This window comes from Morone saxatilis, unplaced genomic scaffold, assembly GCF_004916995.1.
Source record: "Morone saxatilis isolate NCDOM2014 unplaced genomic scaffold, NCSU_SB_2.0 Contig9, whole genome shotgun sequence".
NCBI lineage: Eukaryota > Metazoa > Chordata > Actinopteri > Moronidae > Morone > Morone saxatilis.
In genome coordinates this window covers 5,718,733-5,719,309 of record NW_023340268.1, presented here as the reverse complement: position 1 = coordinate 5,719,309, position 577 = coordinate 5,718,733, and positions in this window count along the sequence as shown.

Below are 577 nucleotides of genomic sequence, written 5' to 3'. Positions count from 1 at the left end.
CAGTCCTTCATATATATTTTGTACATTCGTGGCAGTGTAAAGCTTTAATTCTTCCTGCTGTCAGATTTCCCTCCCCGTCTACAGCAGCTTCAGACAGTTATATCATCGTCCCATCAAAAGTCCTTTCAGATTAAGATTCCTCAGGACAAAATCTGAGGTCTGTGGTCTTGCATTTGGACGCCCTTGACATGGAAAAGTTTGGGAATCCCTGCTTCATCCGCGGCTTTAGCTGTTGTGTGGAGCTTTTTTGAACACAGAAATACATATATCCCCTATCATACTCTCTCTCTCCCCTTCTTCCCTCTGCCTGATGTAGTGTGACAGTGTGTTCGCCCGCAGCACTCTGCTGGCGTGGAAACAATCAGCTTTGACAGAAAGGGGGTGGTGGTGGGGAGGATAGAGGGAGGTAGAGGAGTAGGGAGGGATGAAGGGAGTGGGAGGGGTGAGGGTGGGTGGAGGGGAGGGGGAGGCTGCGGCCCCGAGGCCTGTGTGTATGATGAACTGGATAGAAAGACCTGTCGTCAGAGGAGAAACAACACACCACATATATATTATAGATAGCTAGATAGATAGATAG